At 37.2% G+C, this 13,391-nt stretch overlaps 1 non-coding gene across 1 annotated transcript; it reads left to right on the top strand.

The window, feature by feature from the left end:
* Positions 1-5,120: 5,120 nt before the first annotated feature.
* On the top strand, positions 5,121-5,193 carry TRNAD-GUC (transfer RNA aspartic acid (anticodon GUC)). Its single transcript has one exon. It is a non-coding gene; the product is annotated as a tRNA-Asp (tRNA).
* The last annotated feature ends 8,198 nt before the right edge of the window (positions 5,194-13,391 follow it).

The raw sequence follows: 13,391 nt of genomic DNA, 5'->3' as shown, positions 1-13,391 counted from the left end.
TAATGCTATGTCCTGTTTAATCTTTATTACAAAACTAAAAATATATTCCTACATTTTCTTTTGAAACTTTTATTGTTTGTCTTTCATATTTATATATTTTATCAATTTTAAATTAGTTATCATGTATGATATAAGGGAATAAGTTTATTTTTTCATGATACTATACATCATGAATACATCTATTTTTTCAAGATAATAAATTGCTTTAGGATAATTTATGGAGAAGGCCATCTCTCCTCTTTAAATTGTATTGGCTTTATATGGATCTATTTGATGATCATGTGACAATGTTTTTATGGGACTAGATGGAGAGAATTAGGGTTGGAGCCAGTACAATGCTCCCTGGAAGTGTTAAGGAAAGACATTCTTGTCTTGTTTTGAAGCTGACATTATATTTATCCCTAGGAATTTGATATCTTTTGCTACTTTAAAAGGATTATTAAAATTTAATTTTCAATCATTTTTTACTAGTATTTAAAATACAATTGATTCTTACATATTGATTTTGTACCCAGTAACCTTGCTACTTTTGTTTATTAATTCTAATTATTACTTTAACAAAAGAGGAAATAGGAAATATTTTTGTTGTTGTTTGTATTTCTACATACACAATCATGCCATCTGCAAATAAAGGCAGGATTAATTCTTTCTTAAGGATCTTTTATTTTCCTCATTGCACTAAGACATCAAATACAATGATGAGTAGAGGTAAAAATAATGGATATCTCTGTCTTATTTATGAGCTTAGGGTAAAAGCATTCAGGTTTTTGCTCCTGAATATGATGTTTGCTGTAGCTTGTTTTTTTGTTTTTAGATAGCAACGATTAAGAGTGGGTGATTAACTTCCATTTAAATGTAATATTTTTTTAAGAGCATACATATACATAGTAAAAAATTAAACAGTACAAATAAGCTTTTCTTTCCCTTTAGTTCTTCCATGTCTCTGTTGTTGCCTTAGATGTAACTAATCCTAGAAATGGAATAGGTGTATACAAGTATATCTCTATATCTATTTATATTTATTTACATATTTATCTATATATATTTAGAGACCCCTTTTTTGTTTTAAAATTCTATAAAAGGGCATTTAAAGGTGTATCTTCCAATAGAAATGGTTTAGGGACTTCCCTCGTGGTGCAGTGGTTAAGAATCCACTTGCCAACGCAGGGGACACAGGTTTGAGCCCTGGTCCAGGAAGATTTCACATGCCATGGAGCAACTAAGCCCATGCACCACAACTACTGAAGCCCATGCGCCTAGAGCCCGCGCACCGCAACAAAGAGTTGCCCCCACTCGCCACAACTAGAGAAAGGCTGCACGCAGCAACGAAGACCCAACACAGCCAAAAATAAAGAAATAAATAAATGTATTTTTAAAAAAGAAATGGTTTAAAGAGGGAGTGAGCAGAGGACATTGCTGGGCAAGAAGAAGAGGAATCAAATACAGAAGAGACAAGGGACAGGGTGTGAGTAAGAAAGAGAGAAAAGAAGAGGCAACACAGCAAACTCATGGTAGCTTCAGCTCTGGTAACATTTTAAATTCTCTTGATTTTCTGTCCCTACCCCATGGTTTGACTAACTGTACCTTTGTTTGCTTGTTGCTGTAGTGGGGGCAGAGGCATTGAATACTTAAGGTGCTAGAATGGCAAGCACTTTCAATTCAACAAACTTATATATTCACTCATTTATCTATTTTTTTTTTAAAAAAACCGCTGGTTTCAGTTCCAAGAGGTAAAGAGCTTGGAAGCTATCATAGTCATTCTCACAATAAGAAAAAATCTGAACAAACTGAAAAGTTAATAACTCTTCTTAGATCTAAAAGAAAATTGGGCTCACAGGACAAACTGACTCCCAGAAAACTGGAGAGAGAGTTGAGAATACAGAATCACAGTTTACTTAGAGCAGAGCTGCTGGAGCTGGTATACATGTATTGGTAGTAACACTTAAACAGTAACTGATGAATTGCTGGAGAATGATTATGGACTATCTTGAAATGTAAAAGCTCTTGGGGACTCAGTCTTAGTGAAGCACCAACACTTTTGTGGGTTTTACCTCCAGGAACACCACCAGGTTCTCAGGGAAAATCTCCTCCAGCTTTGGGTGGGGTGGGGGTGGAGTAACCATTTTAAAACACACTCAGGGCTTTCTGTTCTCTGCCTGCCCTCAAGTGAAACTACTTCACCAAAACCTAAGCTATGTTGGAGGTGGGAGATATCCAACTCCTGATCCTCCTGTTCCCTTTAGTCTTCCTGTCCCAACAAGTCTTCTTTATAACAGGCTATAGAGCTGGAAGAACTGCAAGGCTCAGACTCTAATTGAGAAAGAGTTTCTAGGGAAATCAAAAGACAAAAGGGGAGAAAAAAATGACACTAGAGAAAACTGAAGCCTCAGACACCTACAGCTATAGTAAACAGTAAACACAGAATAAATCCTAGCCAGATAAACATAAAACCTCACACTAAAATCCTATTTATCTCAGTTCCTATTACTCAAAACATCATGCCTGTCTTTTGACAAAAAAATAGCAAGGTACACTGAAGGGCAATATAAAACAAAGTCTGACAAGACAAAGCAACCAAAAGTACCAGACTCAGGTATAGCAGAGATGTCTGAATTCTCAGACAATGAATTTTTTAAAATTATGTTTAATGTGCTAAAGATTCTAAAAATAAGCAAGAACAGTGGGTAATGTAAGCAGAGAGATGGAAACTCTAAGACAGAATCAAAAGGAAATGTTAGAAATCAAAACACTGTGACAAAACTGAAAAATGTCTTTGATGGGCTCACTAACAGACTGGGCATGGTAAAGAATCAGTGATCTTGAAGATATGTCAATAGAAATTTCCCAAATTGAAATGTAAAGAGAAAAAAAGAATGAAAAATATGGAGCAGAATATCCAAGAACCATGGGACAATTATAAAAGGTATAACATACACACAGTGAGAATACCAGAAAAGAAAAAAGAAAGGAACCAAAGAAAAAATTGAAATAACAGCTGAGAATTTTCTAAAATTAATGACAGACATGAAACTACAGATGTAGGAACTCAGTGAAACCAAGCATGATAAATACCAAAAAATCTACACTTAGCCATATTACATTCAAATGGCAGAAAACTAGACAAAGAGAAAACCTTGAAAGAAGCCAGAGAAAACATACCTACCTTACCTGTACAGATATATGGATAAGAAGTACAAAATACTTCTCTTTAGAAACCATGCAAGAGGAGAGTGGAGTGATGTAATTAAAATATTGAAAGAAAAAAATCCCACCAATCTAGATTTTGTATTCAGTAAAATATCCTTCTTGGAAAAACAAAAACTGAATTTGTTGCCAGTAGACCTGCCTTGCAAGAATGTTAAAGGAGTTCTTTAGAGAAGAAAATATGTCAGAAACTGAGATCTACATAAAAAAGGATGAGCTTCAGAGGAGGAATAAATATAGGTAAAATAAAACTTTTAATTTTAAATTCTTAGCTGATCTAATAGATAAATATTTGTTCAAATGATAATAGCACCAATGTAATGGGTAATGAGGTAACCATGGTTATGGACAGGTGAAATGAATGAAAGCAATGTCATAAGGGATGAGAAGGAGGAATTGGGAATACTCTGTTATAAGGTACCTTCTATATGCATGAAGTGATATAGTGTTATTTGAAAGTAAACTTAGATTAGTTATAAAGGCACAATTCAAATTCTGAGGCAATCACCAAAACTAGAAAAAGAAGTATAATTGATATGCTAAGAGAGGAGAAAATGGAATAATATAAAGTTCAATTAAAACTAAAGAAGGTAGAATGATAATGGAAAGTAAAAAAGAAAGAACAAGTGCAGCAAATAGAAAACATTCAAATATTGCAGACATGAATTCAACTATGTCAATAATTACTTTAAATATGAATAGTCTAAATGCACCAATTAAAAGAAAGAGACTGACAGAATAGTTAAAATAATAAGACCCAGTGATATGCAGTCTATAAACAAACCACTTTAAATATAAAGACACAGATTAAAAGTAAAGGGATGGAGAAAGATATACCATGCTAACACTAATCAAAAGAAATCTTATCTATATTAATTTAAGACACATCAGATTTCTGAACAAGGAAAATTATCAAGGATAAAGAAGGCATTACATAATAATAAAGGGGTCAATTCTCCAAGAAGCCATAAGAATTCTTAAGTGTACATACCAGAAAACAAAGCATCAAAAGATGTGATGCAAAAACTGATGTAACTGGGCTTCCCTGGTGGCGCAGTGGTTGAGAGTCCGCCTGCCGATGCGGGGGACGCGGGTTCGTGTCCCAGTCTGGGAGGATCCCACGTGCTGCGGAGCGGCTGGGCCCGTGAGCCATGGCCACTGAGCCTGTGCGTCTGGGGCCTGTGCTCCACAATGGGGGAGCCCACAGCAGTGAGAGGCCCGCGTAATGCAAAAAAAAAAAATACAATAAAATTTTAAAAACTGATGTAACTGATAGGAGAAATAGATGAATCCACTATTATAGCCAGAGACTTCAACACACCTCTATCAGTAACTGACAGATACAGAAGCCAGAAAATCAGTAAAATATAGTCATACTGAACAACACTATCAATCAACTTGATCTAACTGACATTTCTAGAATACTTCATCCAACAACAGTAGAATACACATTCTTCTAAAGCTCATATGCAACATTCACCAAGACAGACCACATTCTGGACCATGAAACACACCTGAGCAAATTTTAAAAAATAGAAATCACACAAAATATGCTCTCAGACTACAATGGAATTCAACAGAAATCAACAATACAAAAATAAGAGAAACATTCAGAAATATTTTGAGATTAAACTACACACTTCTAAACAGCACATGAGTCAAAGAAGTCTCAGAAAAATTTTAAAATATTTTAAATAAAATTAAAATGATAATATAACTTATTAAAATTTGTGGGATGCAGTAAAAGCAATGCAAAGATGGAAATTTATAGTAGTGAATGCATATATCATAAAAGAAGAAAGATCCAAAATCAATAATCCAAGCTTCCACCTTAGGAAACTAGGAAAAAGAAAAGCAATACAAATCTACAGCAAACAGAAGAAAGGAAATAATAAAAATTAGAGAAGTCAGGGAATTCCCTGGTGGTCCAGTGGTTAGGACTCTGCGCTGTCACTGCCGAGGGCCTGGGTTCAATTCCTAGTCAGGGAACTAACATCCCACAAGCCATGCAGCATGGCTCAAAAAAAAAAAAAAAAAAAAAAAAAGAAAAGAAAAGAAATTAGAGAAATCAGTGAAGTTGAAAACAGAGGAATATTAGAGAAAATCAACAAAACTAAAAGTTGGTTCTTTGAAAAGATCAATAAAATTGATAAGCCTTTAGCCAGGTTCACCAAGAAGAAAACAGAGAAGACAAGAATCACTAATAACAGAAATAAAAGAGGGGCCAACTATTAATCCCATGAACTCTATGCCTGCAAATTTTATAACTTGGATGAAATAGACCAATTCCTTAAAAGACACAATCTACCAAAATTCACACACAGAGAAACAGATAACCTGAATAGGCCTTTATCTATTAAGGAAATTGAATCAACAATTAATAACCTTCAAAAACAGAAATTATCAGGCCCAAATGGTTTCACTGGTGAATTCTATCTCCCAGAAAATAGATTAAGAGAAAACACTTTGCAACTTTTTCTATGAGGCCAGCATTTCCCTAACACAAAAACCAGAGAAAGACATTATGAGAAAGGAAACCTACAGATCAATCTCTCTTTATTATAAATGTAAAACTCCTCAACAAAATGTTAGTAACTTGAATCCAACAATGTGTAAAAATAATTACAATGACCAAATTGTATTTATTTAAGATATACAAGAATGATCAACATTCAAAAATCAAATGATATAATCCATCACATCAACAGGATAAAGAAGAAAAATCATATGATCTCATCAATAGATGCACAAAAAGCATTTGACAAAATCCTACACCAATTCATGATAAAAATGCCCAGCAAACTAGGGATAAAGGAAAACTTCCTCAACTTGATGAAGAACCGCTACAAAAAACCTACAGCTAACCATAATATTTAATGGTGAGAAACTAAATGCTTTCCCCCTAAGATTGGAACAAAGCAAAGATGTCTCTTCTCACCAATTCTATTCAGCATTATGCTGGAAGTCCTAGCTAGTGCAACAAGACAAGAAAAAAAAAAAGGTATACAGATTGGTAAGGAAGAAATGAAACTCTTTGTTTGTGGCTGACATGATTGTCCATGTAGAAAATCCCAGTGTACTGACATTAAAAACTCCTGGAACTATATAGCAATTATAACAAGGTTGCAGGATACAAGGTTAAGATACAAAAGTAAATTGATTTCATATATAGCAGTAATGAACCACTGTGACTTAAAATTAAAAACACAATATCATTTACATTAGCATCAAAGCAAAAAAGTACCTAGGAATAAATCTAATAAAATATGTATAAGATCTCCATAAGGAAAAATACAAAACTGATTCTGAAATCAGAAAGAAGATGTAAATAAATGGAGATATACTATCTTCATGTATAGGAAGACTAAACATCATTAAGATGTCAACTCTTCCCAAGTTGATCTATAGATTCAATACAATCACAACCCAAATCCCAGCAACTTATTTTGTGGATAACAACAAGCTGATTCTAAAGTTTGTATGGAACACATGAAAGAATGCTCAACATCATTAATCATTAGAGAAATGCAAATCAAAACTACAATGAGATATCACCTCACACCGGTCAGATTGGCCATCATCAAAAACTCTAGAAACAATAAATGCTGAAGAGGGCATGGAGAAAAGGGAACACTCTTGCACTGCTGGTGGGAATGTAAATTAATACAGCCACTATGGAGAACAGTATGGAGGTTCCTTAAAAAACTACAAATAGAACTACCATACGACCCTGCAATCCCACTACTGGGCATATACCCTGAGAAAACCATAATTCAAAAAGAGTCATGTACCAAAATGTTCATTGCAGCTCTATTTACGATAGCCAGGACATGGAAGCAACCTAAGTGTCCATCAACAGATGAATGGATAAAGAAGATGTGGCACATATATACAATGGAATATTACTCAGCCATAAAAAGAAATGAAACTGAGTTATTTGTAATGAGGTGGATAGACCTGGAGTCTGCCATACAGAGTGAAGTAAGTCAGAAAGAGAAAAACAAATACCGTATGCTAACACATATATATGGAATCTAAGAAAAAAAATGTCATGAAGAGATTAGTGATAGGATGGGAATAAAACACAGACCTACTAGAGCATGGACTTGAGGATAGGGGGAGGGGGAAGGGTAAGCTGTGACGAGGGGAGAGAGTGGCAGGGACATATATACACTACCAAATGTAAATTAGATAGCTAGTGGGAAGCTGCCACATAGCACAGGGAGATCACGTCTGTGCTTTGTGACCACCTAGAGGGGTGGGATAGGGAGGGTGGGAGGGAGGGTGATGCAAGAGGGAAGAGATATGGGAACACATGTATATGTAGAACTGATTCACTCTGTTGTAAAGGAGAAACTAACACAGTATTGTAAAACAGTTATACTCCAATAAAGATGTTAAAAAAATTAAAATTAAAATTAAAATAAATAAATTTTTTTAAAAAGTTTGTATGGAAAGGGAAAAGACTCAGAATAGCAAACACAATACTGAAGAAGAAGAGAGAAGTCAGAAGACTGACCCTACCCAACTTCAGGACTTACTATAAAGCTATAACAATTGACAGAATGCTACTGATGAAAGTATAGACAAATAGATCAATGGAACACACTAGAGAGCCCAGAAATAGATCTACACAAATATAGTCAATGGCTCTTTTGACAAAAGGCAATTCAATGGTGAAAGCATTCTTTTCAACAAATGGTATTCACATCCACATGAAAAAAACTGAATCTGGACACTGACCTTACACCTCTCACAAAAATTAACTCAAAATGGATCATAGACCTAAATGTGAAATGCAAAACTGTACATCTTATTATAGAAGATAATACAGAGAAATTCTAAGTGGCCTTAGGTTTAGTCAAAGAGTTTTTAGATAAAACACCAAAAGTAGGGCTTCCCTGGTGGCACAGTGGTTGAGAGTCCGCCTGCTGATGCAGGGGACACGGGTTCATGCCCCGGTCCGGGAAGATCCCACATGCCGCGGAGCGGCTGGGCCCGTGAGCCATGGCCGCTGAGACTGCTCATCTGGAGCCTGTGCTCTGCAATGGGAGAGGCCACGACAGGGAGAGGCCCGCATACTGCAAAAAACCAAAAAACAAAAAAAACACCAAAAGCACAATCTATGAAAGAAAAAATTGATACACTGGATTTCATTAAAATTAAAAACTGCTTTTCAAAAGACACTTAAATAAAAACCAGACAAGTCACAGACTAAGAAAAAATATTTGCAAACCACGCATCTAATAAAGTACTTATACACAAAATATACAAAGAAATCTTAAAAGTCAACAATAAGAAAACAAACAACCCGATTTTTAAAAATGGGCAAAATTCTGAGCAGACACCTCACCCAAGATATACATACAGAAAACAACTGTCTGAAAAGTTCTTCAACATTATACATCATTAAGGAATAGCAAATTAAAATGACACCGAGATACTACTACACACCTATTAGAATGGCTAAAATCCAAAAAAACCTGACAATACCATATGCTAGTGAGGATGGGGACCTAGAAGAACTTTCATTCATTGCTAGTGGGAGTGCAAAATGGTACAGCTACTTTGGCAATCTTTCCATTTGATTCTAGTTGTTTACCCATATGAGTTGGAAATTTATGTCTACATAAAATCCTGCATAAGAATGTTTATAGCAGCTATATTCATAATTGCAACAAAAACCCTTGGGTTGAAGGAATCAACCAAGATGTCCTTCAAAAGACAAATGCATAAACAAACAATGGTACATCCATACAATGGATATTGTGTGGTTATAAAAAGAAATGAGCTATCAAGTCATGAAAAGACATTGCGGGACCTTTAATGCATATTGCTTGGTGAAAGAAGCCAATATGAACAGGCTACAATTGAATGACTCCAATGGGAAATCATTCTGGAAAAGTAAAAACTATAGAAACAGCAAAAAGATCAGTGGCTGCCATGGGGGAAGGCGAGAGGGATGAGTAGGTGGAGCACAGCATAACCTTAGGGCAGTGAAGCTACTCTGATGATACTGTAATGGTAGATACATGACACTACGCATTTATCAAAGCCCAGAGAACCGTACAACAGAAAGAATGAAACCTAATGTAAACTATGGACTTTACTTAATAATAGTGTATTAATGTTGGCTCATATACTGTAATAAGTGTACACCTCACTAATGGCGAGGTATTAATAGAGAAAACTGTGAATGAGGAAGAAGGGTATATGGAATCTCTCTGAACTATCTGTTCAATTTTCTGTAAGCCTAAAACTGTTAAAAAAAAGTATTAATGAAAAAAATAACAGTTATGATCATTTTCTTTTCTGAGTCTTGAATACAAACTTTTTTAGGAATTTGGAAATTAAGAAAATTGTTAAGAAAGAAATTTACCCTTACGACTACTAAGCAAAGATCAGGAAAGGTTCTCATTTTGAAGCATTTTCTTTCAGTAGGATTATACTTTACATTTTATGTTACAAAATGTTTCCACGTGTTATTGTCAAGAGTTTTTCGTTATTATCCTTTATAGTTTTGCTACATATGATTTCATCATATGACTGTATCATACTTTTTAACATTTTTGTCCTGTTTCATATCCCCCAATATTTTATTAGTATAAATAATACTGTAACTATCACCTTTGTGTAAAAAATCTCTGGCTAGATTTATGGCGATTTCCTCAGGATAGATTCTCCACAGGAAACTGTAGCATCACACGGCATGATGTTTTGAATTTGATATTTCTTTCCCAGTGAATTCATTTCAATTTAAACTCCCAACAATAGATTAACACCTTTATGAAATGTCTACTCTTTGCCAGACACATTGTACTAGTAAGTCTATATGGTAGCTCATAAAATGTAATCACCCTGATTATTTAAACACAGTTTACATTATTTTCTTCTCTTTACTTGCCTCTCTTAGTAGGATGACAGTGAAAGGGCATTGTACATCTATCTTGTCTTCTTGTTTTTCTCTCTGGATACATAAACCTTATGCACTTAACCTTAAGACTTCATCTCATTAATTTTACCAGTTTTGGTATCCTTCAAATTGGAGGACAGGAATATAGGGCTTTGTGAAGCACATAAGACACTTTGTCAGTTATAATAAATTTTTTAGAGATTTGTAACATAAATACCCATTTCTTCCTTTTCCCATTAAGACTAGGTGCCTCTATATGTGCTCCCACAGCACCCTTCACTTAACCTGTTAGAACATTTACTGCACATAAAGCAGTTGCCTACTTATGCATGGCTGACCCTCACACAGAATATAAATTCAGTGAGGGCAGTGTCTGTGATGTCTGCCTGGTTATCTCAACGTTGCTGAGGAGAGTAACAGGCATACGATAGATGCTTAGTAACTATTTAGTGGAGGCAAAAAAAGAAGACTCCAGGAGATTGAGATTATTTTTTAAAAGGCCATGTCTGATTTCCAGACCTATGCTTTTATACACACTTGAAAAGAACAGACAGCATTTTAAAAGAGGTGAATGGTGCACTTTTCCCACAGCAATTGCTCTCTGTTCTTGCTGGTTTGTCTGCGTACAGGCTGTCCCTCAGCCTCCTCTAACTCTGGATGAGAAGGGTCTTCTTTTCCTAGATCAAGTGACTCAGGTCTAAGTAGAATATGCAATGCACACTGTCAGAAATTTAGTCTCGTTTAGGGCGGTGTTTTGTAAGAAGCACAGATTCTACTTAAATGTTTTTGTCAGCGCTCACTGCCATGATCTTTCAGTTTACCTTACTTACAGCTTGGAGCTGTCTTCATTAACACTTAGGGAGCTGGAGTATTTATGCTTTCACACTAATCAATCATTCATTCTGGGTTGCCTTCAAAGGAACGCACATTCTCAGGAACTTCTCTCTCCTGAGTAGGCAAGCCAGTCTCCAGCATCCTGAGCCAAGTTTTCTGGCAAACAGAAGCAGGGATAGGTGTTGGAATTTTGTGAAAGCTTATTTGAAGCTGGCATGCATAAAAAAATTGATAAAGGGATCTGAGAGATATGGGTGAAGCACTGACAGTATGTAGTACACTCCCCAACAGACAGACATGTCTTTATGTTACTGCTGTCATATTAGTGAAAAAAAGAAAACTAAAAACACATCACAACTGAATTGTCCATTTGTCTCTTGAGCTTTTCCTTTTTTTTTTTTTTTTTTAAATTATTTATTTATTTATTTTTGCTGTGTTGGGTCTTCGTTTCTTTGCGAGGGCTTTCTCTAGTTGTGGCATGCGGGGGCCACTCTTCATCGCGGTGCGCGGGCCTCTCACTATCGCGGCCTCTCTTGTTACGGAGCACAAGCTCCAGATGCGCAGGCTCAGTAATTGTGGCTCACGGGCTTAGTTGCTCTGCGGCATGTGGGATCTTCCCAGACCAGGGCTCGAACCCTTGTCCCCTGCATTAGCAGGCAGACTCTCAACCACTGCGCCACCAGGGAAGCCCAGAGCTTTTCCTCTTTCTGATGTACTTCTCTATGTTCTAAGGTTCTTATGTTGGGTGAGGTTTTGGTTGTGGAATCAACTGCTCCCTTTTGTAATGGAACGCAACAGGGCTGTTTCGCTGTTACTGGTAAGTATCTTGGTTTCTGCTAACTTTGCTTTTCCCAAGGCATTTAGATCTGGAACCACTGATTCCTTCTCACTTATGCTGGCTGTATTCCAATTCTGACAAAACCTGGCAGTTTTCAACATACCTCACTCCCCTGGAGAACGTGGCTGTCTTCTTGCTGCTCCCAGCCTCCTGTTTGATACGCCCAAGATATTTGGGTAGCCTACATTTTATCACTTTATTCTTTCTATCCATTTTGGGTCTCATTTTCAGGGCTGTGTTTATGACTATGCTGATTATCCTCCTTTTGCTCCATCCAAATCCATTCTTCACACTTGTCCATCCTGCTCTGTCCTCTGGGAGTCTGACTGATATGGACTGTATTCGCAGACTCTTTTATCCTCTGCAGCAAGCAATGCAGGGGAAGGAAGAGTGAGGACAGGGTATTTATTCCTCCCGCCTTCCCCTGTGGGAGTGCTGTGGGCTGCACCCATCCACCAAGAGTCACACTCAGGTAGTGTTGTCCTCCCCACACAGCTTGCTCTCCTTGCCACTTCAGGCCTACAGGTGGTACCAGCTCCTGCATTATCCCTGCGGTTTTCCTACCGCCTACCTACAGTCTTGTAAACTGTATGGCTTTGCTCTGGTTTATGGGCCTTAAGCACCTAGTTGGCGAACCAGATGATCAGACGTTTTCTAAGCCCTCATCTGGCCAGTGCTGGTATACTTACCTGCCTCACCAGACTGTAGCATAGAGGCACAAGGTGAAACAGAGATACAATCGGCAGTTACATATCTCTTTCCCCTACCTGCCCACACAGAGAATGGCAGAGGGCCTTGTGCACACTCTGAATTCAGGAATGTCGTCCTAAGTAGGAAGTGCTGGTGAGTATCTTCAGAGCAGGCTCTACCCTTTCTCTTCTTGAAGTTATTTATGCTGTGGGAGAGCAGCCTCCTTAAATAACAGCCCCCCAATAGCGCTAATGTCTCTCTGAACTGCTCTTGCACAGTTATGATAATTGTTCAGAAATATTTTATTCCTTTATCAAAAAACTGTACCTGAATATCCTGGGCTCCCAGATCATGGCACAGTATTAATTAATACAGGAAAACAGAAAATATGAGGGGGAAATAATGCATGAGAATGTGTGTTTTTAACTTTTTTTCACATACTTCTTTGACTTTAAAAGTGTTTCGTGGGCTTCCCTGGTGGCGCAGTGGTTGAGAGTCCGCCTGCCGACGCAGGGGACACGGGTTCGTGCCCCGGTCCGGGAGGATCCCACGTGCCGTGGAGCGGCTGGGCCCGTGAGCCGTGGCCGCTGAGCCTGCGCGTCCGGAGCCTGTGCTCCGCAACGGGAGAGGCCACAACAGTGAGAGGTCCGCGTACCGCAAAAAAAAAAAAAAAAAAAAAAAAGTGTTTCGTATTAAAGATATTTGACTTCTATTTATGGAACTCTGGAAGCAAGTATTTAGCATGTCATTATGTGCATATGTGGTACATGTATTTATATGCTTATCCGTGAAAGGAAATATGGCTTTGTGCAAATAATTCCTGTGAATGGGCAGATCTTCTTTGGTCTAATTGGGCACCTATCTTTCCATGCCCCAGGAGGATAAAGAGCGGGAGGAATTTCCTTCCTCATG

This window comes from Kogia breviceps, chromosome 7 (assembly GCF_026419965.1).
Source record: "Kogia breviceps isolate mKogBre1 chromosome 7, mKogBre1 haplotype 1, whole genome shotgun sequence".
Lineage (NCBI taxonomy): Eukaryota > Metazoa > Chordata > Mammalia > Artiodactyla > Physeteridae > Kogia > Kogia breviceps.
Note: the sequence above shows the minus strand (reverse complement) of the source record. Positions and strands in the feature narration are given on the sequence as shown.